The sequence below is a fragment of the Gopherus flavomarginatus genome, chromosome 5, assembly GCF_025201925.1.
Source record: "Gopherus flavomarginatus isolate rGopFla2 chromosome 5, rGopFla2.mat.asm, whole genome shotgun sequence".
Taxonomy (NCBI): domain Eukaryota; kingdom Metazoa; phylum Chordata; order Testudines; family Testudinidae; genus Gopherus; species Gopherus flavomarginatus.
The window spans coordinates 73,824,462-73,851,985 of record NC_066621.1 but is presented as its reverse complement, the minus strand read 5'-3'; the positions used below and the strand labels follow the sequence as shown (position 1 = coordinate 73,851,985).

The window sequence follows — 27,524 nt, the reverse complement described above, 5'->3', positions numbered from 1 at the left end:
CTAGTAAACCTTTCCTGGAAAATATTGTAATAGACTTCATTTGCTGTGGTTGAGATCTTCTGGTTGGTGACAGTTAGATTAATAAGGGTATAATAGTATAGAAGAATCTAGGTGTAGTTTTTGAGGAGATCAGAGCTGGATTTCTTTTGATGCTTCCTTAATACTAGAAAAAGAGCAGAACAAAAAGGTTGAATTCAAACACCTAAACACTATGAAGAAATTTAGTTTAGTTCTCTGTAAGCGGTCACTGCTTTAGGACCAGAACATGCCTATATTTTTGGGGAGTTCATGTCTGGTGCTGAATTTTGCAGCTTAGCCCCATCTCTACTTAATACCACTTCTAATTGGTCAGATAGGGTTGTTTGTGAATGACATAAGGCCTGGGAACTGACAAGAAAGCTGAAGACTATTAGCACAATGGAGTCTTTGCCCATGACTCTAGGATTACTAGGTACTCCTACAATACAAATAAGTAATAATATTTTCAAAAATACTAAAAACTCTTTCAGGGAGCTGTTGATTACCTCCCCCTCTAATGTTTACAGCATTTGCCACACTTTAATTTGGTATGAAAATCTTCCTGAGTTCTGTGTGCTAAGTCACTTGCCTGAAATCCAGCCTGCCTGTATGTGGTTTTCTTATTTCTTACAAGAGCTTTTTATTTCAGCTTTAAATAAATTCCAGTTAGAGGATTCATGTCACATTGCAAAAGAAAAGGCAATTACTTGCTAGTAGCAGCTTGTTACAGAGAAACCAAAGAACACATTTGGTGAAAGAGCTTTCATCATACTCATAATTAGAAACTAAGGAGAATGGGAGAGAGAAGGAGGGTTGTTATGAAAATGAATCTTATAACTTTAGTTGGAAGAAGAAAACATACAAGTACTGAAGGCTGGGTCCATGTGGCTGACTCAGGAGCAAAACAGGATCCTGAGCACTAGACAGATTCCACTTCGTCCCAGATACTGTGGCTTTATTATTAATAGTTTGGTTAAATCCTTTCTAATTAGAATACAGTAGTTGTATTTGTCTATTTGTCTGAAACAGAAGTTTGGTGCATTCTGCTATAGGCTAAGGCCTAGGGTTTAAAGGTATTTAGGTGTTGCTGTGCTCAGTATTGCAATGCCTAACGTATCCAGGAGCCTAAATCTCAATATCAAAAGGGATTTAGGCACTTAGGTGCCAGAATCCCATGGACAGTTGATGGGAGCTAGGGTCCTACATATCTTAATACCTTCTAAAATGAGATTAAAGTTTCTAAATCAGTTAAGTGTTACAACATTGAGCTCAGCAGCGCCTAAATATCTTGAAAATTTTGAGTCTGTGATTTGACAAAAGCTCCTATTCAGTCATTGAGCATTTAAAACCTGGGATTAAAACCAAGGGCTTGTCACGTGGGTCTTTGCTGCGTAGCAAGCCAGGATGTGACAGTGCACTGGCTTGCTGCTCATTAATGTCCCATGTGGACACTGCACAGCACACTGGAAGTTCCGTAGTGCACTTTGACATATTGCTGTTTGAAATGGGAGTTTGTGAAAGCACATTACTGTACTTTCAGCGTGCTGTAGCAGTGACCACATGGGATGTTACTGTGAGGCAAACTAAAGCACTATAGAGTCACACTCTGATGTGTAATGTTTTGTGTAGACAAATCCTAAATTTTAATTCATTTCTCACCTGAACTTTTACTCTAATGAAGGGTACTGTAATAAAATGATATAACAAAGGGTTAGAGTCTACTCCGTCTATGAACAGAGGTTAATGATCATTCAGTTCTGCTCAAGTAGTTTACCTAGAAAATATATATAAAGATTAAATTTAGCTCACCATAAATAGCTGTAAACTGAGTACCATGAGAAAACCCAGTGTGAAAATATAGCAAATCACACCTAAATGGTTATTTAGTTAAAGAATTCCCAAAGGAGTTTTTGCAATTTGCTTACTTGTTTTACTTACTAGTGTTATCTCATGAATTGCAGATGGCTAGTAGAGAAGGTTTTGTACATTAGCTCTATTAGCATAAAACATAGCGCTCACAAGGTACATTTCCCCCTGCAGCAGGAGAGGAAATCTGAATTAGGCGGTTTAATTTAATGCTTGATTGCAAGGTTAATGGAATCATCACACAACACAGCTGAGTTTATTTACTCACTAGAAGAAAATTTGTGTGTGTGTGTGTGTGTGTGTGTGTGGAACAGACAGCATTTTTATGCCTTTTTATTGAGTGTTTATTTTTTTAGAAAAAGTTTGTAAATTAGCCACCTATGGTTTCATCTCTTCCATGTTTATGGTTTGATGTTTACCATCTGGTTGCTTAAGTTTGTTTCACATTGTCAGACAGAGCTGCTTGATCTAAGGCTACATTAGATTCATGCTCAAAGCTCACAATTACTAGAGTGCACATAGTAGAGGGGTAGAATATGGATCTCCGAGCTGAGAAAAAAGTTTAATATATCTACGTACAAATATTCCTTGTTTCTTTCTGTGTAGATAATTTGAGACTAACATCTAGCTAAATTACTGTATCTTCCCAAATAGCTCAGAAGACTATAATAGTGAATGTGACTTTATCAAGAATAACTTCAAAGCTACTATTAAATATATGATAAGGAAATATCAGTAAATCTGTCTTTTTTTTTAAGCCTTAATGAATGAGTGCTTATGAAACTACTTTTGAGAATGATTAAGTTGGATTATTTCACTTTTATACTTTAGTTTGAGATTGGAAAAATTAGAAATATTTTAATATGAAAAGTAAAACAGCTAAAAGGATTATTGGACCCTTGCAAGGTTGTTCGCACTTAGTCCTCTTGAATACATCCTTCCAACTCTGCTGGGGAGAGAAATTTCACCTAAACTTAAATTACATCCCCCCTCCTTGAAAAAAGAAAGCTACTCTGTTGTGGGCTGTAGTTAAAACATGGTTCAATCTTCCAGCATAAATGGGATCAAACTGTGTTGTAACTATGTTTTTGAATCATGGTTCACCTTTGCAATGGCCAAGGTTATAGCACAGTCCAGGAACACAATTATTGAAACGACATTTTTGCAGTACTGTGGGAGCAGATTGAGTTTAACTATGTCACAGGAGTGTGCCATGATGTGACTATTTCCTGCAATTCAATAGCATTTCACAGCATAGACAAGAGTCTCAGATAATCTTATGATGATTATAGACATAGGTATGGACCTAAGAGAGGAGATGCACTGTGAGATACAGGAATTGAGAGTGAAAATGAACCAGAGCAGAATAAAATCAGGGAAATACAAAACACAAATGTAGTGATGTTAATATGGAAGTCAGTCAAAGGAGAGAAACTCAATAGTTTTTAATGCAGTCACCACTAGGGAATCTTTTGCATAAATGTGTATAACTCAGCAACATTAATTTTGTTTCACTAATACATCTTAATTCCTCTCACTTACACCAGTGTAACATTATCTTCTTCCATGGAGTTAATCCTAATTTACAGCAGTGTAAGAGGGGAATTAAGCCTAGGGACTTTTCCCCATCTGCTCCAGCTCCATAGTGAAAACTGAAATAGAAACTTCAAACTTGCAATCACCTGTAGGTATCAGTGATTAAAACTGTAGATGTCACTAGTTGTGTATTTTTACAGTGCCTTTCACAATGGGGCCCTGGTCTATAACTAGGGCTCCTAGGTGCTGTGGTAACACAAATAATGAATAAAAATTGTTGCAAGATAAAGATCTGAGCTAATGGATGCACACAACAGAATGAAAAACTAGACACCTTTTGACAATGTCAAAAGACAGTGGCAGAGGACAGGACAAGTAATGAAAAGCAGACAGCCATAGCCAAGGAATAGATGTCTATGACTGAAGAGTGCGGAGGAAGAAAATAACATAATTGTCAGCCCACTGACCCTGACAGCAAGTTATAGATAGCAAATAGCTTACTGAAGCCCTCGCACTGTTTAGACTCTAAGGCACTATGTCCTGTCATCATTCATCCCATGGAACTGCATGTGAATTGATGGTAGGTTGTGACCTTTATTAAATTGGCTATAAACTGTACTATTGAAAAGCCTGTGACTTGACTGGAAAATCCTTCGTTTTCCTCATATGACAGTGTTGTGCAATTCTCACATATCAGTTTACATCTAATTTAATTAAAATATTCTGAGCAGATTAAAAGCTTTTAAAGTCTGTATTCATTTTATGTACAAAGACTTTAAACAACCACAGCAAATTTCAGAAGAAAAAAATTGGTCCATAAACCTAAAACTAGAGGATTATACAGAATACAAAAATATTAATGCTCTGCCTGGGAGTCTAGGCCAAATGTAGGAAGAGATTCTTTTTTACATCACGCATACATATTCTGTTGTGTTGTATGTTTTTCTCCTTAAAGAATGTAATACTCATTAGTAATATGAAATATTTATTTTAATGGCTTTCAAAAAAGCAAAGATCGATTCCTTTGGAAGAGAATGACAGCATCTATAGCAATTTACCTGAGATGAATGACCACTTTTTAGGTAGTGGGAAGAAATCTGTATTTCATGTTTGCAGGTAACTTGAACAAATGCTAAGTGCAAAAGAAATGGTAATAACAAATGGGGACTTTCAATAATAATTAACAGTAACACATTGGACTTATTTCACTTTTCATGCAAACACCTTCATGCAGCTCACAAAAGTGGGCAATATTATCCCTGTTTTAATGCTGAAGTACAAAGAATGGTTAAGGGACTTACCTAAGGTCATAGTGCAAGCCAGTGGTAGAGTTAAATGTTGCATTCCTATATTTTGACTCTGAGCAATAAACTACACTTTCATGGTGTAAAAACTGTAGGTTCCAGCATGCATAGGATCACTAGTTGTGAGTTAACTTTGTGAAGTATAACAAGATTACGTTGCTTTAAAATGACAAGATTAGTAGTAAGTTGTGCTAGTGCTCAATGGGGGATAGAGTTGTTGTATTATCTGGGTAGACATGGGAACTAGGAGTGCACATCAAAAGAGTTTAGAAAAAGGTTGTAGCATGTGATCAATTTGGAAGTAATACTGTCAAGTAATGCCATCACTTTTGGCAGGGTAAGAATACTATCACAGATGCTGCAGTAATGGGCATAATATCAAAAGATGAATGGACTTATCTTTTTACAATGTTCATTATGAAAATGTTGCCATTTGCAATCAACACAATTCCACCACAAGTCCCATACTAATGTTAATTACTTGTAAATAGTAGCATTTTAGTGGAAATTGTAGTGGTATCTTCCTTAGCTGAAATAAGAGAGACAAGGTGGGTGAGGTAATATCTTTTACTGGAACAACTTCTGTTGGTGAGGAAGGCTAGTTTCTAGCTGCACAGAGCTCTTTTGTGGCTCAAAAGCTTGTCTCTCTCACCAACAGAAGTTGTTCCAGTAAAAGATATTACCTCATTCATCTCGTCTCTGTAATATCCTGGCTACAACTACACTGCATACAATAATTAGCTGAAATAGTACAGTTATTGTTACAGTAAGGTGTCTCTGTAGCTCCTGGCAAACAGGGTGATGAATCCTTTCCAGAGCAATGGTGAACCAAAAAGCCCCTCAAAAATGGTATGCCCCACAACAATCATACTCCTCTCATCTTGGATTCAGTTTTATATAATTATGCTACTTTAAGAAGGGCAGCATTATATTGCTGTCTGTTACTGAAGTGCAAAAAACCTATTGAAAACGTGTCTGGAATTTAAGACAGCCTTTATCCTAAAATGTTAAAGCATGACTTGTTACATTTTAACCTTTAGGTTGTCAGCGCCTTGATTGCTTAGAGTCTGAGTGCACAAGCAGATGCAGAACAGTTTTCAAGGTTAATGTGTAAGAAAACTATTTCAGTATATTTTTAGCTCTAGAATACTGGTGACAATCTCTCTCCTCTTCAGTGGCTTCTCCATGTGCTCACATGTTAATCCCTTATGCTCAGCGGCAGGCTGTTTCAGTGCCTTTCTTATCTGAAATTGTGAAATTGCATCCAAAGTCTGTAGTTTACATCAAGATTTCCTAATTTTTGTCAAACTGGAGAGATCTGAGTTAACCAGAGCCTTCATCCCACAGCAGAAGTGCAGCTGCTCTTCCAGCTAGTAGTAGCAGCCATAGGAGTTAAGATGCTACAATTGTTGCCATTAAAATGCTGTCATTTACCTCCTGGATTTCACTTTCCTACCCCCAAGCCTTCACCTCCTAAAGCCTTAAAAATTTGCAAGTGCCTGTGGTTGTGGGACAGTAATGTAGAGCAGGATACCTTCAGACAGGTATCAGGTAGAGTAGGTAAAATATATTTTCACAAAAAATAGTGAAAAAGCCATAAATCTGGTAGATTTCAAATCCATCAAAGAATAAATATATATTAATACCTGTGCAACATCTGTGCACTAAGTCATGCAAACTGTATGATATAAATATATGTACAGTTGCTTAATAGCGAAATCAAAGGATTACTCAGATGTTCAATCCCACCAGATCTACCATTCAGCTGCATAGTCTGCTTAGATTTTATCAGTAAACTCAAGAAGAAGCTCCACTTCAAAGATGTACTTTGGTGCATGTTGATAATCATCCCTCAGCCTTTGAAAGATACCATGTTTATCTTGAAAAATCAGATACCACAGCAACAAAGAAACAAGTTTCTTTGAAGCTTTTGGCCTTGGGATTTTGTAACAAAGATCAGCTGATTAGAATTTCCAGCAGTAACAATACAATATACCTTTATTTTGTATAGTATCTTTTGTACAACCTGTAACCAAAAATGCTTCTTAGGGCTAAATAATACAATTACTATATTAAACAACAAATAAAAGCAGAGGGCAAAAGTGTAGAGGCCAGCTCTGGGGGCTTTGGGGTAACAGGCCCTGACAGAACAAAAGACATTCTCCCTCAGTCCAAAGAAAATAGGACAGTCATAGGGCAGGCACCCTTGGCCATAGGTCCAAATGAGAAAATAAACACAGGGCAGCTTCCTTGTGCCTTGATCAAATGGACAGTGATTCCCATTCTATAATTCTATGACAAAACAAACAAAAATAGATACTGATTAAAGTCCTGGGCACAAGCATAGACCTCATCCAAACAGGACAAGCAGATAATTAGCAAGTTCTTCTTCTTCCCTCACCTGTATCTGGTTCAGGAAACTCTTGGGCACAGAAGCTAGTAGAGAACAACTCCTCCCCTTTCTCAAGAATCTTTTGGCACTGCAGAGCTGCAGTACTACCACCCAGCAGCTTAACGAGCCACTCCTGCCCGCTGCTCTCTCCAGGGCTCGCAGCTCACCTGAGGTAGTCTTTCCAGGCTAGATTGGTCTCCATAGTTTAAAACGCGCATCCTGAATTGGCTTCATCACAGAGATAGATATAACTTAAATAATTTTTTCACATCTTAGCTCATAGAGCCAAGAAGCGATGGAGTGGAAGACATGGAGTGGATCTGGACCCCAGAGAATTATACCTATCTTTACTCCTTTTCTGTCTAGGCCACCCCCATGGATAGCCTGATTCTCCATTGCCTTATAGTTGGTGTTTTCATTTTAAACCTATCAAAGTGGGTGTAAAACACTGCAGATCTTACCTGTGTACGTTAGGAGGGACTTCTGACTTTTTCAAAGTATTGGGTATTGCTTCTAATGGAAGCAGACTATAAAACCATGTTGACTACTAGTCTGGTCTAGTATGACTAATCTTATTTTCCTACACATGGGCCTAAATTTTCCTAAAGTGTTTTTTCTTTATGTGTAAGCATATATGTGTGCATGTAAATATAGTGATGAATATGCAATTCAGAGGCTATGTGAAGCCAGTGATATTTTGTATTTTCAGTGCAATTGCCTGGAACTAGCGTTGCCTTTTCTGTTACATGCAATTTCTTTTAAAAATGCTTTGGGCATTAAGCTTGTATTCCATGAGTAAACAAGTTTTGCTGATACAAAGGCCATTTTAAACTCCATCAGGGACTTTGTGCTTTGCATGACAAACCAAAGAATGTACAATGTTCACTGACACAGTGCAGACCCTGTTATTTAGTTTTTCATGTCTAATAGCAACAATGTCGACATAGTATCAGGATTGACCTACCCTAGTAACCTCTGAGTTTAGGATTTGGAGATTGGATAGATAAAACTAATGACAGTTTTCAAACTCCAAAAGCAGATTCACATGTTTGTACTACTTGACCAGCTTAAAGGTTTTGATATGGCTGTAAAGAGAATTGGGACTGAGTATGGATTCTTTTTCATTCTATGTGCAGTCTGAGATGCCTCATTTTTTATATGGCCTGTGTTGTTTTTTGGTGGTTCGATGATACACAGTGCAAAGGACTTTTTACTTAAAAAACAAAACAAAACAAAAACAAAAAACACTCAGTGCTCAAGAAAGGCTCAGGAGACTGAAGTCTTTAGCCATTGTCAGGTATAACTTGGGTGATAGTGATGCAAGGTTTCCCACGCTGTTCTGCCAATACGTGCCACTGCTGACCTAGAAAAATGTCTAGGGGTGGGAAAGTAATGTAGTTTCCATGTCCATTTAATAATTCGCTTCCCTGCTGAGGTGACTAAGAAAGCTATTTAGTTGGTGGGTTTTTTTGCAATGGGGACACCTTTCCATTAGAAAATAGATAGAGACTGCCAACTCATTTCACTTACTGTGATATGATGACCCATGTGACTCCTGTTGATAATCAATGGGAGTGAAGGCATAAAGCCCATCCAGCACTTGGAAAATGTACCTTTATGATTTCTAATTTACCTCACTTGGACAGTGCATTAGGCTTTTCAGTGGAATTGTCCACAGTTGTATATTACGCTAGTGTGGGATGACAATTATATTTGCTTGTATACCACAGATATCTTTTCAGTTTTATGTATTCCATGTAATTTGTTAATAAACAAATTTAATCTTCATAGCCAGGAGATTAGCATTTTACACAATGACTTGACTTCTGCAATAATTTTACTGCTTTGGAAGTTATATAAAGATCAGGCAGTCCGTACCCATGATAAGTTTGTCTCTCATCTTCCTTGCTGTGCTGCTTTTGGCTCTTTTATCTCCTTATCTTGAGTTGTCTTCAGCAGACTTGTTTTCAGTAGACTTGCACCAAAACTTGCTTCAGTTCAGTGAATAAGAATTGTCCTTGGGATTAGGACACTAAATATCCAAGAGAAACTATAAGGGTTATATACCAATGAAATCAATCCCTGTATATTTACAAGATTACATATTTTATAAACAACCAGCTCCCTCAGGTGTTGTATATGGCAGCTAGTCTACTGGACAATGACTTTAAAGAAGAGAGTTTCCCTGTTTTCCTTGGAACTAAATGGAGTTCTTCCTGCCTGAGGAATGTCAGGAAAAACTGAATAGGCCACACAGTCTAGAACATGTGTCCCTGACTCGACACACCTTAATAGTGCTGCCATCCAGGGAGGTGATGGGATCTGACAAAGTGAAGGTTCCTTCTTGCAGCCATCAGGAAAGAGTCCCACTGACCAAATTCACCCTGGTATCTGCATTTTCATAAAGGATTCACCACCATCACCACCATGTCTCACTCCATGGCACTTGCTGCTACATCATTGCAGGCTATGCAATAGGAAAAGGTGGAAGATGGAACTGCAGAGCTCTCGGGGTGGAGACGTCATATAATAAAGGTCCCTTCTCATTTGAAGGCTCTGCACCTTGGGCATTATTCTGTGCCATATCTCAAAGGGATGTGATCCATATAAGGGAGGGTACAAACCAGGAGATCCCCTGGTTTAAGTTAGAGCAACTCCTGGCATTTATGTTGGCTGCCCATAGCTGCAAATGGATTGCTCCATAGCCCAGGTCACTAGTGTTCTCAATTCTGATATCCCATCCTGCCCTCAGCCACTCAGCATTCTGCGGGGGCTAGTTAAGCTAACTTTGGGGCCCCCTTCTGGCAGTTGAGCTGCTGTAAAGGGCCCACAGAACAGTGCAGAGTCCACAGAACAAGTAGCCCCTCTGCCTCTACGCCTACCGCCCTGAACCCTAGGATCCTGAGGCTGAGACAACTTGGGGGTTTAGGTACTCTTTACAACCACATTGAGATTCCTACCTGATATTTGTAAGTATACATTACACTTATATAAAGTATACATTAGACAATTACGCACAATATACTGGAAAATCTTTGTCAAGACAGCTACTGTAAGTGTAACTTATTTTTTATTAGTAGTAGTTTATTCTATGAAGTTTTTCAGGAAAAAATAAAGCACTTGATTCTGATTTAGCTTACAGCTGTATAACTTGAGGGTAACTCCTTTGAAGTAAATGGAGTTAGATTATTGTAAAATGGATATAAACCCCAAAGGGCTTCAGGGAACTCTCTCGTTGTGGGAGGCCACACTCAAGTATATCAGGGTATGAATGGTCAATAAATAGCCAGAGGGTCACACTGGACACTGGAACTCTAACCTTTGAATAGGATCTGAGCACAGCCCCAGGTCTGAGTTTAAAGAATTTTAGCTGCTTAACTTTTCACTCCTTAACAGACACAGGCTCAATTCAGCTGATACTACCGTGCTGCTGCGTGCTCTCTTCTGCCTCAAGTAATTTTTTATCTTCATCTAATTTTAACTTTAAATTGCATCTTCACTAATTATTCTGTAGTTTGAGTTGCTTTTAATTTGCATCAACTAATTAATCAGTCTGGTTTTGGAGGAAATGAGACATTCCTTTGAATTTTCCAAATAGATATCTCCTCCTGAACCCCCCAATTCATGTTCTAGAATAGGTGATTTATTCTTGTCATGGAACTTGCAACCAGGAATGTTCATAGTAACATTCCTGGCTGTGCTTTGCATTTGTTTGAAACTATTGATACTTGGTAGGTGCTATCTGATTTGCATGTAAACAGTTCTGAGTTTCACTTGTTTTTTGTTAAGTTTTTTGATTTTCAGAGATAAAATGCAGGCTCGATACTACATTACATGTGCTCACCCATCTGAAGTTGAAAAGCTGTTTTGGATGTGTAAGGAATGAGGGATCAGGACTGTATATTTTTTGTAGAATAGTCAGAGATGAAAACATAGAAAAAGGAGAGGAAAAGGAGGAGGAAAATCATAAATGAGCAAGCATCACAAACAAATAGATATTAACATCCTCATGCTGGGTAAAGTTCAGATTCTACTCCTGTCTTCAAGTTGGAGTAGGAGTGAACATCCTACTGTTCCTTGTCTGACTACAATAGGTATATAATTGCTGGGTTTGTAGCTTATCTGTACCTGGTATCTCATGACACCTAATGTGCCAGCTTTAAGTTTTGCTGTTTTGTTTTTTAATATCACCAGTTACATAGTGGTGTCTTGAGATTAGTGGCAAACTGTAATAGTCAGCATTCTTTACTATTGTGGAGGAGGGTTGGGTTTTGCCCATAGCCCCAAAATTTAGACCGCGTAGCCTCAGATATCTTCTCTGTGGCTCAGAGCTCTATTAGCTGAGTTTCTGCAGTGGCTGCTTACTGTTCCTTGATTTTTCTCTCTCCCGCACTCCTCGCCCCATTTCTGTTCTTTAGCATGCTACATTGCTTACAGTCAGTTCAATAGGAGGCTGCTAAACTTTTCTTTCCCATAAATCTTACTGTGTGTCATCCATCCTCTCTACCTGGCCCTGCCCTGGTTGCTTAAGACAACTCTTTCATCCCCTCCCATGTCACCTGCTTTTTCCTCCATTCTACCCAAGCTGGCCGCTTCACTGACCCTTTTTTGTTCCATCTCACACTGTCTTCTCTGCAGCCTGATTTGAACACTAGCCTCCACTAGCAATTGCTAAGATCCCTCTGCCTCTACTTTCATGAAACTATTCAAACCTTTTCTGTTAAACAGATGTTTGAATCTAATGGTCATACCCCACTTTGTATATGTTGTTCTCTTGTGGAGTAATATCAGTCACTGATTGGATTTTAGCTCTTTGGGATAGAGACCCACTTCATGCTGGAAATTGACCTGCTGCTATAAAGAGTAGAGAACATTTGTGGCATTGTATGTATTTTCAGAAATGATCATATGGCAGGAAGGATTGCTGAGGAAGAAAAAATTAAGAGAGCTAAACATAATTTATAACTTATTCAGCTAAGCAAGGATGGGTGGGAAGATAGGAGGGAGGACATAGCTGTCGACAGATATTTAAAGGATACTAGCACATCATAATTTAGTGTTGTTTCACATAGGAGTAATGGAATCAGATTAAGACAGGGAACATTTACACTGAACATAAGGAAAAAGTCCTTGACATGTAATGAACTGTGAAATAGTTTCTTAAAGTGGGAGAGGTGGCAGATCTAGTCCTTGGAATTTTTAAATCTGAACTGAGCAAAGCATTACAGAAGAATTGCACATTGACAGGAAGGTGGATGGGATGATCTAGGACATGTTTTCCAGATCTAACCCCATTGAGTTCAATATTAATATGAAGCCAGTATTAAAACACATTACTTTGCTATTTGATAGGTTAAAGTATTTTGCTAGTCCTGAGCACAATTCTTGAGTATGATGCAAGGTGGATAATTATCCATTAAACCACCCAGTGGAATAGACAAACGGGTACTACCTGAAATAATTTAATACGATGCTATCTTCCATTATTTTTGATTGATCCAAAGACGATGCACATCATTTTGTAGTCCTTTTGTAGTTAACCTCATACCAGAATTTCTGGTGTAATCCCTTGGCAGTGTTGAAGTGTAAAATATTATCAATCAGTTGCAACTATAGTAACATAGATCTGTTGACACATTCATCTGTCTAGTGAGCTTATGTAGAAGATGTTTAAAAATAGGCTGCAAGAAATCAGAGCTTGCACGCATGTGTTGGTGTCTGGAATGATCTCAGTATGCTGTATAATATCCTTGACAAAACCTAACAGTAATATTTGCAGAAAACTGAACACCCTTGCTCCACCCCCGTCCCATGTCTTCTCTAAGGCCTGCCCATTCCATACCCCCTCCCTCCGTTGCTCACCCACTCATTTTCACCGGCCTGGGCAGGAGGTTGGAGTGCAAGAGGGGGGTGCAGGCTCTGGTGTGGAGACAAGGATGAGGGGTTTGGAGTGTGAGAGGGGACTCTGAGCTGAGGCAGGGAGCTGGGGTGCAGGAGAGGGTGAGGGCTCCGGCTGGGTGTGCGGGCTCTAGGGTGGGACCGGGGATGAGGGGTTTGGGATGCAGGAGGAATCTCTGGGCAGGGGCTAGGGGTTCAGAGTTCAAGAGGGGGGTCAGGGTTGGTGTAGGTGATTGGGGTGTGAGAGGGGGTGCAGGCTGGAGGAGGGAGTTTGGCTGCGTGAGGGGACTCAGGATTTGGGGAATGGAAGGGGGTTGTGCTCACCTCAGGTAGCTCCCAGAAGTGGCGACATTTCCCTCTGGCTCCTAGACAGAGGGATGACCAGATGGCTCCGCGTGTTGCCATGTCTGCAGGCACCGCCCCCACAGTTCCCAGTCAATGGGAGCTGCAGAGCTGGCGGTCAGGGTGGGGGCAGTGCATAGAGCCCCTGTGGCTACTCCTATGCCTAGGAGCCAGAGGGACATGCTGGCAGTTTCCCAGGAGCCATGCGGCGCCAGGCAACCCTAACCTTGCCTGCCCCACTTCAGGCGGCCAACCGGACTTTTAACAGTCAGACTTCCAGTTGAAAAACAAATGCCTGGCAACCCTAGGCCTCTATGTTATTTCTAAACCCCTTTGAAGGGCAAGAGAGGACATAAGGCTTTGACAGTGTGAGGACCTGTGGGGGTAAATTATTACGTTAAGCCCCATTTATGTTGTCCTAGTAGTGTAACTGGGAAACAGGCTCCTAAAGTTTCCAGTCTCCTACTTAAAAATATCCTATCCTATGTCCTAGAACTGGAAGGGACCTTGAAAGGTCATCTAGTCCAACCCCCTGCCTTCACTAGCAGGACCAAGTACTGATTTTTGCCCCAGATTTCTAAGTGGCTCTCTCAGGGATCGAGCTCATAACCCTGAGTTTAGCAGGCCAATGCTCAAACCACTGAGCTATCCCTCCCCCCAAATACCCATGTAGGGCTGGGGTTGGTCCTATATACATATTACCCAAGGAAAACTACATTAAGAGAACACTAAGGTTGCAAAGTCGAGCACTCCTAAGTTAGGAGATGCCAGAACTAAGGTCAACGTTAATTTGGCTCCTATGACAGCCTTAATTTGGCTCCCGTGTTACGTGTGCATTATGATACAGTCTTTAATTATATGATCATGTATTCATTTCTACAGGTCCCTTGCCTCATTCATTGCACAGAATGGACCTGCTTTAGAGATGAATCAGGGTTCTGTATTGAAGGAGATTGTCTGTTGGACCCCTGCTTCATTTGTTGCAGAAGTTGGAAAGTGTTTGGCAGGGGATTGCAGGGAGAGAAAGGAGGGTCTCAAGGTTAAGAAAGTTGAATGCTGCTTTGGAAAATTGGATTCTATCCCTGCCTCTGCCACAGAGTTCCTGTTTGATGCTGGGCAAGTCACTTCATCCAGACTTTTCACAGGATGACACTAACTATGTGTACCTCATTTTCTGTTCGTTGAACTTGAGACTCTGGGGTCTGATTTCCCTCCTTTCCCTTCCCCTCCCCATCCAAAATGGTTCAGCCTAAGGCAGACATCTGGGATGGAAAATTTTAGGCCAAACTGTTTAAAGTTTGACGAATTTGTAAGTAACTAACAACATGGTCTTATAATGGGTATTGTTAATAACAGTGCTACCAGCCTTGCCTGTAATACAAGTTCTTCACTACTGCATTATAGCTAGCTGTCTCTAGAGTGGAGGGTGTAGACATATCCACAGACAACAAACATGCCTAAAGCTCAACAGGGGTGAGACAGGAGAGGGAAATATTGGATAAGAGACAGCTGAACAAACCTCGACCCTTACGAAAATGTAACAGAATCTTTAAGCATCTTGCAGAACAGACGGGACCTCAGTCTTCTGCAAAATGGGAAGTGGAGGGGTGAGACATCACCCAAGAAATCAGTGATACGGGATATTTGTAGAAGCAGATGGCTAACAAAACGGAGCCAATAAAAAAGCTTTGTTCAAAACTAGTTAATAAATGAATTTATCTGCAGTAATTCATTGTTGAAGGAATTAAATTTATCAGGGTACAATCTTAGATGAAAAGGGTAGCAGGACTTAAAAGGGTTTCTGATCTTGCATAGCTCAGCTCTTATTATTATTATTTTATTAAAGAGAAAAGAAACGCAACTGCTTGTAAAGAGAGAAATATAATTTAGGCAATCGTGCATGTACTATCCAAACGAGTTACTTTTAAGCAGTCTGCAGTTCAATGGTGTTGTGGGATATTGTACCATGGGAGTGACTCCACTCTGCATTGAAAGGATCAGATGCCTGAGGGCAATTAAATACACAAGATTCTCACTTTAAACAAAGGCACTGAAGGGAGGCTCCCTGTTTCTATGCAGTTAGTCATCAAGAAAAGAATGAGTAGGAAAAGAAATAAAAGATCGTTAGACCTCCGCAGGATGTCTGATTGAGTTGCATCTCAGTAAATAATAAGCACTTGTTATGTTAATGGCCAGTATGTTCACTAACGTGGTTTGCCTTCAGATTGTAGGTATATTAATTAGACTGTGCACATAACCAATAATACAGCTGCTAGTTTTTCTCCTTACTAATGTTCTTGCTTTAGCATTTTTATTTATAAAACCATTATTAGTGGTTTTTGCCTTTTTTTAGTTTGTAAAAGCCCAGGTAATGTATAGATTCTGGCATTCTCAGACAGGAGCTCATTGATGATTAAAAAAAAAATGTACATCACAAAAGTTTACAGAACAAAACCATGACACATCTCACCTCTGGTACTAACTGCTTCCACTGTTGCACCTGATTATAATGAAACTAAAACAATTTAAGGATTATGCAAAACTAAAAGTAGTTAAAACAGCCATGAAAGCCTGAATCTGAAACAGAATAAATTGATCTAATACCTAGTAATAGATCTCTGCCAAGAGCAGCTTCCTTTTCTCCTTGTTTTGTTTTTTCCCGCTGCCTTCTGTTGCATCTTACGGACTTTCATCATTTCTCATTTTATTGTATCTTATTAAAGGCCAATTCCTGCTCATCTTTCTCACAGAAGCAGTAGTGTTTACTTCACTGAGTAAAACAGCTAGGAATTGGCCCATAGATTGAAAGTGTCTGGCCTGGTTTTCCTACGTGCCTGAAAACTGCTTTGGTGCTCCATTAATTAATTAATTAAATTATATAGATATGAAATCAAAGTATTGTGAGATACAGTATACATCACACAAGGGACTACATGGAGTCTGTCCATTGATACTGATGGCCATTTGGTTTTAAGCTTGCTCTTCTTAAGGATGACATTCACTCTAGTGTGAAGGGGCTTATCAAAGCAAAACACAGCACTTATACTCCATTTACTTTAACTAAACATTAAGGGTTTGAGTCCCCATTGCCTGCACCTTGTAGAGCTTGTAGGTTTGACTGGTAATTTAAAGAATGTCTCATTTGGAAGTTGAGTATCGTTTTTCTCAGAGCTAGCTATAGATGTACCTTGCCCACCTCTGTTTAGGCCATATCTCCTTTTCTGCCTTCTTTAGTCACCGTTTTCTCTGCTAGTGTGAAGAGAAGTAGTATATGAACAACCTCTGGAGATGCACAACTTAATGGCACCCCCTTTTGTGACTATTGTATGGGCAGATACTGGGACAACTGGGATAACTAGGCCTAACCTCACTTGTAAAGCAATTGCAACATTGGGGTTTGAAAGCAATTGATTATTTTAAAAGAAAAGGTTATCAGCAGAAACGTGCACACAGATCTCTACAGCAGGGGTCTTAAACACATGGCCCGTGGGCTGCGTGCAGCCCACAAGGTTATTTTCTGAGCCCTACCGCCCTCCGCCATCATTTACCTGGAGCGGTTCCCCGTTCCCGGCCAATGGGAGATGCTGGGGGTGGTGCCTGAAGCAACAGCAACACACACCCCTGCGCCTCTCTTTCCCCACATTCCAGCTGCTTCCCGGGGCAGGGCAGGCAGGCAGGCAGGGAGCTTGCCCTGCCCCCAGTGCACGCCAGGCCAGATCCCGCCCCCTGAACCCCTCCTGCAGTCGAACTCCTTGCTGCACCCTGCATCCCAACCCCTGCCACACCCCTCCTGCACCCCAACCCACTGCCCTGAGCCCCCTGCCGCACTCTGACCCCCTGCCCTGAGTCCCCTGCTGCACCCCAACCCCCTTCCCTGGGCCACTTGCTGCACCCTGCACCCGAGCCCCTGCCCTGAACCCCCTCCTGCACCCCAATCCACTGCCCTGAGCCCCCTGCCACACCCCTCCTGCTCCCCGATAACCGCTGCACCCCTCACCCCTCCTGCACCCCACCCCCAACCCACTGCCCTGAGCCCCTGCCACACCCCTCCTGCTCCCTGATCCCCTGCCCTGACCTGCCACACCCAACACCCCAACTCCCTGCCCTGAGCCTCTGCCACACCACACACCCCTCCTGCTCCCCGTGGGAGCAGAGAGGGGGTGGAGTTGGGGTGGGGATTTCGGGGAAAGAGTTGAAATGGGGGCAGGGAAGGGGTGGGAAGAGGCGGGGCAGGGGTGGGACCTCATGGAAGGGGTGGAGCGGGGGCGGGGCCAAGGACAGGGAGGAGGTGTCAGTAATGCTGCCCTTGGGCCAGTGTACTAGTCCTCATGTGGCCCTCATGGTCATTTGAGTTTGAGACCCCTGCTCTGTAGTGTTCTTTCCCTGTTTGAGCATAGTGTGGGTGACTTTCACATCAGCTTTGGTGTCTAAATATTTATCAGCATTTGGCAGTTTAGGTTATCCTGATAGTATTTTGTCTCCACTAACCTCTGCTTTCTGAGCCTCAGTTCTGCAGCTCATTAGGCAGAGGAAAGAATAATTATAAGGAAATTTAAAAAAAAAACAACAAAGCCCAGTATCTTGGGGAAAGATCTGAGATTTGTCATCTGGCACTCCAGACTAAATATTTAACATAGTCCATAAGGTATATAATGGAAATATTTACTCTACAGACAACTGAAATAATATAATTTACAACTCATTATCAGCTTAGCTTTTCAGGTATCGGGTAACGATTATAGCCCTCTAGGACACAGAGATTTGGGCTAAGTAATTCTATAAAAAAAAATCAGACTCCCCAAAGTAATTCTGTTACCAGAGAAAATAAGGTTGTTAAACACAATAGCTTGCCAAATGCTACCTTGGCTATTACTGTCCTTTGTGTCTACACATACCTTTGCAATATGTGTTCTCCATAAAATAACTGAAGAGTTGTTTGTTTAACATGTTGATTTCATGATGGTATCTTCATTTTTTAAAACGGTGCTCTCTTCTGGGGAAAAAAGTTCACATTGTTAATCATTGCTAAGGAGGAAGTGTACAGCCAGAGTAATGAGCCTGTGTACTGAGGAGAACCTCAGGAAGAATGAAAGAGGACAGCCTCCCTTTTGAGGCTATGAAGCACTAGTGAAGCTACTCTATAGCCACAAATGCAATCTCGAGCTAGTCTTCCTCATTGAACTGCCTGGAGAGAATAGCTTATGGATGATCCAAATAGCTGCGAAATCTCTATCCTTGCTTCAGCCCACACACCCCAATTTTGTTGTATATGGGTTTTTAAACTGTGCCCATTACTATGGTAGCTGAGCACGCAATACATGGGTAGGAACTGAAGTGAAAACCATTGTTGTGCCAGCTCAATCGCATCACCGTTAGACTTTGCAGTTCCTGTTGCTGATCCTTAGCTCCCCAAATTCTGTTCCCTCCTGCAGTGGAATGACACTGGTCCACTGTGTCTATGGTAGTCTTCACTCATGAGTGAAAGGAGTGAACAGGATTTGCCAGGTCCTCCACTGCATTGCAGTCTGTGTACTAGGTAGCACAACCTGGGGAAGGTGTCTTCACTCCTCACCCCCAGGCCAAGAAGTGATGGTCACAATTGCATCCGTAGGATGCAGTAGACACCACAGATCCTAGCAAATTATTGTCTGTGAAAGGAGAGAAGTTGGCAAGACTCACATATCTGTGGATCTTTGAACCCAACTCACGTGCTGCTGTACAGGCAGCCACCACAGAACTAAGTGCCATGCTGCAAAGGAGGTGTGCAACATCGGTGCAAAATCTCCCCCACTCCAACTCCTTTGCAGAATGAAACAAAACCAGTTCCGCCCCTGGAGGCCATCTGCACCTGCAGAGAAAGGGAGTGAGTTTTCCCCCTATGTGGATAGTCATGAGTAAGTGCTGGAAGATAAGTTTTCATCTTACTGACCATTAAAAGTTGAAAATGTTAGCCTTTTGATCACTATACTTCTACAGGCTGAGGTTTCTTCCAATCAAACTCCTTGAAACTGATATGTTAGCTACCTAAAAGGTTTCACTGCAGTACTATGATGAGAAAGGGCCATTAATATTCTCAAATGATCTGAAGGCCTTGACCGGGAGCATTATTATGGAGACTAGTTCTCGTTGTAACAGTCAGGAGTTCATATCTGGAAGTGCCGATTTACATGAGATGTTTATGGGATAATAAAGGAGTTTCATTTATGGCATATGTCTGATCAGTCATACTTTTCAAATATTATTTTAAATTCTAAGCTTTATTTGGAGAGCTTTTGTTCTCTTATTGCTTCATTAAGAGTTTATAACTCCAAAAGGACAGGAACATAGACTCCTTGTTCGTTACTAAAGGTTAGACATTACAATGCAGAATTAGAAAAGGCTTTTGTTTAAATGCACTCACCAGTTAAAGTCAGTGTTTGTAGGCAGATAATACATATCAGATATTGAATAAATTCCTTTTATTGTGGAAAATTGTAGATTGAAAGGAAACTCGGGGCTGTTCTTGCCCAGACATGAATGAAAATGGTATAGGTGAAAAAAGAGAGGAATCTGAAATCTTGATTTAGTTTCATTAATATTCTGCTCAAGAATTTGGAAATGGAAAGAGAGTAGATTTGACAGGCAGGTAACAGTGAGAGAGAAACAATTCACAAGGGAAAGGATGTGAAAACCATGATGAAAAGATTTTACAAGATAATTTGAACAAGAAACCTGCTTTTGGCTCAGATGCACACTCCAGCTCGTTCATCTCCTGGGCAGGTAAAATGGATCATTTTGTTTTATTTGCAGAACACAGATGTGTTTTTGAAATGTATGTGGTTGTGGATTTGTATAAGGAGATCAGTTGTGTTAAAGGATGAAAGTTTGTGTGTTCTTTCACCATAGCACATTTTTTGGGGAAAAAATCTTTTGTTTTGGGGTGTCTAGACTGTCTGATACAGAGGATTTCCACTAGGATATAGAGCCCTTTGCTAAATAGTTAAAATCCAAAACATTAAACATCAGTCTAATTTGATGTTAGCTTGATTTAATACTTATACTTTATTAACTGAGGTTACTTCTGTGGTGGAATGCATTTGCTTTTTAACAACAACGCTACCCAACTATAAAAAGCAGAGAAGGGTCTGACTGAAAAGACAGGTGGGAATTTAGGTGGGCAGATTATAATTATTACAGTATCTGAACTAGGATTTGACCAGGACGTAGTTAGCACCTCTGCTCGCACAAAAAGTTCCATGACATTTTTAATGACCACTAATGGTTAAGGCCTTTTGTATCTCATGTGAAAGATGGCATATTCAGAAGCACAGTGCTCTTCAAATGGCATTGGTGTAGCACTGACTCAGATAGTGCTATTTATTGAAAGCTGCAGCACCTAAGTATTCCCTAGAGGTTAGGTATGTCAGATTGGCTGAATGCATCCTCTTGATGTTGTCTTGCAGCTCCTAACAGTTTATGCAGCAAGAGACTAGGATTCAAATCTATCTTCCCCTCCCTGGCAATGAAAAGCATTACTACTAGACTTCTGAATTTTTATAACGTTATTCATATTTTTAGCTTCTGTCATTTATTGATATATATTACTAGTCCTGGAACCTGAAAACAAACTTATAAATCATATATACAGATAAGCTACCATATCCATCCCAAATCCTTTCTTCAGACTCCTGATAAGAGAATAACGCTTCAAATTGCACTGTTTTTATAACCCTTTTATATTTCAGGGATCAAGCTAAAATCTTAAAAGCTGCTGAAGACAAGGGTGTCTCATAGCATTAGAGAAATAAAATAATGTTCTGTTCAGCAGCTTAAACCAGAAGAATGGAATGTTTCTCTTTAGTCAAGGAAGCTTAAATTGAAATCTATCATTCACAATGATATATTCTTTACAGCTATGAGATACACTCATTTTTTTACCAGTATCTTTTGGGAAGACAAATTAACTTGTATGATTTGGAAAAGGGAAAGTAGAAAACTATTAAAAAACCCAGGTGAATGATACTGATTTAATTCTTTTTCTCCTTTCTTGGATCGATTGTTTACATTTGAGGAGATTATAAAAATTATTGGCCTTTTTATGTAGACGCTATTTGTTAAGTGACCATTTGTCTGTCACAATTCTTATTATTTATTGTTTTATTTGGGTGACATTTAATATTATGTTTTATTTATATGCCATATACATGCAAGACACGTCATACACCTGCGTGTGCGCGCGCACACACAAAGTGTCTTGCTGTGTAGATATAAGCAGACAAGGTCCCTGCCTCAAGGTGCTTGATATTTGATGATGTTTGAGGGTACGTCTACACTACAGATAATTTTGAATTAACTTAAACCGGTTTTATTAAACAGATATTATAAAGTCAATTGCACGCGTCCACACTAGGCACATTAATTCGGCGGTGTGTGTCCATGGTCCGAGGTTAGCATCGATTTCCGGAGCGTTGCACTGTGGGTAGCTATCACTATAACTATCCGGCCAATAACTTCGATTTGCAGCCACACTAACCCTAAATCGATATGTTAATATCGATTTTAGCATTACTCCTCTCGTTGGAGAGGAGTACAGAAATCAATTTAAAGAGCCCTTTAAATTGATTTAAAGTGCATTGTAGTGTGGACGGGTACAGCGTTAAATCGATTTAACGCTGTTAAAATTGGTTTAACAGCATAGGGTGGACGAGGCCTAAGACTTTAGGACAAATCCTACTCCCTTGATTCCATTAGATTCACTGGTCACCTGGGGTTTATTTAAGTTAAACTACAGAAATAAATGAAAATTACATGTTTGCTCAACTGCTTTAGTTTGGATAAGACCTTTCCTGCCTTCACCTTTCCTCATTCCTTACAGAAAATAACAATTTACACATGAGGCCAGATTCTTCCATCCTTGTTCATTTGAAAAGTGCATCACTGAATGTGTACCCAGCACTTAGGTGACACCAACCTCGGCAGCATTGCAGGGTCAATCTTTAAGTAAAGATAAAGTGACGTTAAACAATTTCTCCCACGTACTCTGCACAAGCAGGCTTTTCTTCTCCCTCAGGTATATATGTCCTATTGCTGGAGTTATTTGTTGTCTTGAACAAACAGTTTGGTCAGTAAAAGGAAATTCCCGGGATTTAGAGACTGCATGTCTCTTACAGTATCCCCCTAAGGCATTGTCAAAGCACTTGATCTTATTCCAAACATACATGATTTGTCTGTCTGAAATCCTGGTCCCTTGAAGTCAATGGGAGTTTTGCTCTTGACTTAAAACAGGACCAAGGTTTCACTCCAGGACTCTTTTGCTATAGAAATCCCAACATTCAGAGCCCTTTCGCACCAAAAATCCTGTCTTCGAGTATTTACAGTAGATTTTCATTATGCCTTTATGAGAAGATACTCTGCTTCTTGCTTGAAAGCATTGGATAGCACCATTGACAATGGTATATGTTTGCTGCTTTAGGGCATCAAAAGTGGAAGCATCTCCAGGAAATCTGATAAAATGGGGATTTAGAGTTTGAGTGGTTCTTACATGACATACTGTGAAATAGATCACATTGTTGGAGGCTTTGTATCTTTCTTGCTACATTTGAAATCTTTCCCTAAAGGCATGCCTAGCCAGTTCCTACATGTCATGTGTGCACCAGCGTACTAGAACATATCTCTGATTCCTTTTTATTTTCTGAATGTGTAAAGTTTACCAATATTCAGAACAGAGCCCTAAATTATTTCGTTAATCTTTCATTATATTAAATTCACATAGCAAGCCAGTACTCAGCCTAAATCAATGGATTGGTTGCCAGAGAACTCTACAGATATGTCTATACTACCTGCCAGATTGGCAGGCAGCAATCGATCCAGCAGGGGTCGATTTATTGTGTCTAGTCTAGACATGATAAATCAACCCCTGAGTGCTCTCCCATCGACTCCTGTACTCCACCAGCACGAGAGGTGCAGGCAGAGGCAACGGGGGAGCGGCAGCAGTCGATTCACAGTGAAGACACCGCGGTGAGTAGATGTAAGTACGTCAATTTCAGCTACGTGAACAACATAGCTGAAGTTGCATAACTTGGATCGATCCCCCCTCCAGTGTAGACCAGGCCCTGGATGTACCCCACCTGGCTCTCAAGCTCCTTACATGAACACATGCATGAAGCTCTCATGGCAGCCACCACAAGATCACAGTAAATGTTCTCTCTATATCTTCTCCCCCATTCTTGTACAGTGGAACCATGCTGGTTCTCTGCACCTCTGCATTTCATTAGAAATATCTGGTCTGATTTTCCTATCACTTACACCCACTTTATGGTGGTGTGAGTCCACTGATTTGACTCCTGCTTTACTTCAGTGAAGAGCAGAGGATCAGGCAGTCTTATTTTCCATTTCAGTTTCTTGCTTGAAATTTGCTTCAGTTTCACACAGTCTAAAATAGTAAATGAGGTTAGGAAAGAGTAATTTAAAATATGCTTATTACATTAATTAAATTGATAGTTTATTTCCTATTGATAAGTGCAGAAGTACCATTTTTAATCTGATGAATGATAGTTGTAATAGGTACAAAAACCTTGCCACATTTATTTTTCTCATATAATAAATACGAGCACAGTAATAGCACTGAAAAATTATTAATAATAATTTGTTTTATTTTACTTCTAAAAATTTATTTTTCTTCTAAATGCTCCCAGATTAATGGAGGGAAAGAACAGAAGAGCAATAGGAATATATGCAAGTCTCCTCAGAATATTTTGTGTGCTGTAAATATTTAAAGCATCTCTCATCTGAAGTGGGTGTCAACATCCTTTTTAAAACTTAACAAATTGATATGTGGATTATTAAAAGGGATCACTTTGCCAAATTCTGAAATGCAGCTCTTCTGAGATGAAATACTGCAGACACTAAATTAGAGACACAAGGTGGGTGAGGTAACATCTTTTATTGAACTGACTTTTGTGAGACAAACTTTTGTCCTAGGACAAAAAAGAGGATGCTGTGATTTTTGGAGTACCTTTCCCAGACCTGAAGAAGAGCTCTGTGTAGCTCAAAAGCTTGTCTCTTTCACCAATAGAGCTTAGAGAGTCGGTCCAACGAAAGATATTATCTCACCCGCCTTGTCTTTCTAATATCCTGGAACCGACACAGCTAAAACTACACTGCAGACACTAAATGGCATACAGCAACACTACATAACAATGCTGTCTTTACAGTCTCTATTAAATGCAGTGTGGGGTCTTGCCATTTTTACTTCCACTGTAATCCTCAAAACCTGCTGAAAGTGGTACAACTTGAATAATGGGAGACAAATGTAGAGGGAAGAGGTATAACAAAATAAAAATAAATTTTCAAGTATTACATTGCTGTCTAAGGCAGAGTTTGAAATGGGATAGGCTTATGCATTTTTAACCTCCCACAAATAGAATGTGATCATATAATTGTGGTCTTAGAATCTGGCACTTTTCAAAAGAGACATAAAACAAAGATTTACTTTTTATATGCATGTATTAAGTCACATAGTGTTTTATCTCCTTTCAATGCATGGACATAACTCCAATTTAATGTTAATGGAATTTACACACATGCATAAAGAGGAAAATGTACCCCGAAACTGGTTGCTCTTTGGCTTATCATTCTGTGATTTTATTACCCTAGGTATGTATGACACATTGCAGTGTTTTCTAAGCAGCTGCTCTTTAGGTAAATTAATATCTGGGGTCTCTTTACTTCTCTCTTGAACTTTAACTACTGTAACAGAGCTTAATGTAAAGCTGCTCATAGCTTATCTCACCAGATTGCTATTTGAAAATTCTAGCAAAAACACCTTCATAAACTGCTTCCGTAACACGCTAATCTCTTAAACTTCCTGACACTTTAAACTATTATTATAACTAAGTGTAAAACCAGTCTTGAAATGTCCCTCTGTGCATCTTCAGTACTATGGGCGTATGCTGCAAAATCCCTCTCACTTCATAGTTACAAAATAGGAATTCTTAAAGAAATAAAGACTGAGGCTGCAGCTTTGGGTATGGTCAGCGACATCATTCCTTAAGACTATGATCTTGTTTTTATTTGAATTTAGAGAACTAGCAGATTGGATGCTATGGTTTTTTTTGCTATTTGCTAGGCTGAAGTTTCAGATTTGATTTGATGCTGAAAGAAACTAGACTATGTCGCACACAACCCCATTATTTCCCCTGAGCATAGACTTTTTAAAATGAGGGCTGGCTATTGAATTGCAGACTTAGATCATTGTGTTCCCTGTGGTAATTACACTAAGAATACATCATAGCATAATATATAGTTGTAACACTCCGATAAAGATTGTGTCAGGACTTCCGTTCTAAATCCCCATTTTAAGTGCTTTGATCACTATCAGAAAAATCATGTTTGATTTCAGTCCTGGTATATAGGTTTTCAAAATAAAATGAAATCTAATCCTTCCTTTAATATTCTGATTTAAATAAAAAAGTCCTAAAGAATTTCAAAGTGTTATATATGAATTCAATAGGAATTATTTAAAAAATGTATAAGGACTCTTTCTGCACTGTTATACCAGTTCTATGAGAGAGTGGCTCCAGTGACGACATGTCAGTGTAAAACTGACATGTGTGGAGTGGAGAATCAGGCCCACTGAATTTAATAGACAGGTTTTTTTTAAATCTTTCCTGTAAAATGCTGTAACAGGGATACAATTTAATACAAAAATGTATGGGATGGATCTGAAAACCTAAAGAAATGCTCTAATTTTCTGTAAAATCCTATAGGGCTTTCCTGTGTAGGCAAGTAACTAGAAATGAAGGTTATTGTATTATAGCTTATAAAAGAAAAATGAGCTATTTCCGTTTGGTTATCCAACATAACAACTTTTGTATGATCAAACTAACAGATGACACACAAGGACTGTTACGATTGGCATCAACAGAGCCAGAGTAGGGCATGAATAGCACAACAGTGTCTTCACTCTCTTTTTATGGGTTATGGATAATGCATATTTTGTTTAAAGTAGTGCATGTTGTAACTACCTTAATATCTCTCCCACGTAATCCTCAACAAGCTAATGAGGTTTCTAGCCTTGTCATTATACAAATGTGCAGTGAAAGAGTGGGTGACTGTGCTCCAAGTTGGAGACACATTAAAAAGCATAAGAGTGGTGCTCCTATCTTTTATTCATCACTAATCTAGTTTAATACAGATAATGGTCCAGCTGCAGAAAGGAATTACATTAACAGCCTCTCTTTTCTTGCTAAAACACAAACGTTTATGTTAAATAATGCTTTTCCAAGTTGCTTTGATTATTTGTATTTGTTCTAAATAGCAAATTGTCACTTCCACCATCCTCTATAAACCAGTCTTCTGTGTTACTATAGTAACATGGTATCCACTAAAATATAGGCTCCAGAATAGAAAGGGAAGTTTGGGCTTTGACTCGCTTATTTGGAGGTTTTGGCAGGAGAATTTATCTCCTAGAGCATGTATTTTAGACTCTTAGGAACACTTGCATTTTAACTCTTTCAACCAAAAATATGTCATAATGCAAAAAAGATGTATATTTATATGCTGTAGAATATCTAGTCTCAAAAGGGTTAATAGTCCACTATGGTAGACTTTTTCTGACTTCTGTTCTTCCTTCTGTTCTCTTTGACTTTCAAATGAATGACTGGTGTTTTTCTAGAGATGAAACTAAGGCTACAGCACAGTATTGCCTCTCCTGGACCCCTGCATGTGAAAATCTGCCCATCTTGCTTCCATGACACACTCACTCATCAGTAACCTGAATAACTGAGATCTAACCTAGATAGATTAGAAATCTAACACTAGTTTTTAGCCTGATAAATAAATTGTCTTGCAAAAATGAATGAGTGTGTCTGTTCCTGTAAAGCTGAGAGTCAGTGTGCTTGAAGGTGGTAGGGTGACCAGATGGCAAAAGTGAAAAATCAGGACGGGGTGAGGGGTAATCGGTGCCTATATAAGAAAAAGCCCCAACTATTGGGACATCATGTCACCCTAGAAGGTGGGCAGTAATAGTGTAAACTATAGGAAATGTCATTTTTATATAACACAAAAACTATATTAAAAGAACATCATTATGGTTAAGTATCTGAGGGGTAGCCCTGTTAGTCTGGATCTGTAAAAAGCAATAGAGTCCTGTGGCACCTTATAGACTGACAGACGTATTGGAGCATAAG

General features: G+C 39.7%; 1 protein-coding gene across 10 annotated transcripts in view; it reads left to right on the top strand.

The window, feature by feature from the left end:
• Positions 1-27,524, top strand: part of NAV2 (neuron navigator 2) — a 356,425-nt gene that overhangs the window by 242,300 nt on the left and 86,601 nt on the right. The gene's annotated exons all lie outside the window — the stretch shown is intronic.